The sequence below is a fragment of the Phalaenopsis equestris genome, unplaced genomic scaffold (genome assembly GCF_001263595.1).
Source record: "Phalaenopsis equestris unplaced genomic scaffold, ASM126359v1 Scaffold000002, whole genome shotgun sequence".
Classification (NCBI taxonomy): Eukaryota; Viridiplantae; Streptophyta; class Magnoliopsida; order Asparagales; family Orchidaceae; genus Phalaenopsis; species Phalaenopsis equestris.
Window position 1 is genome coordinate 53934097 of NW_018164444.1, and position 212 is coordinate 53934308.

Here is a 212-nt window from a genome sequence, read left to right on the forward strand (position 1 = left end):
GAATTGTTTTGTTTTTTTAATTATAAAAGAAATTGAGAAAATCATAGAAAAAATAGCATATGATTTTCCCCCGTACAGATAACCATCAGGAATATATAGGTTTAAGTGAGTTAAATAGCACGTGCTTCATGCCTTCTTTTATTAATATAACTCCCTCACGCAATTCTCCAATAATACTAAATAAACTCGCATGGGCCCCTTTTATTATATAT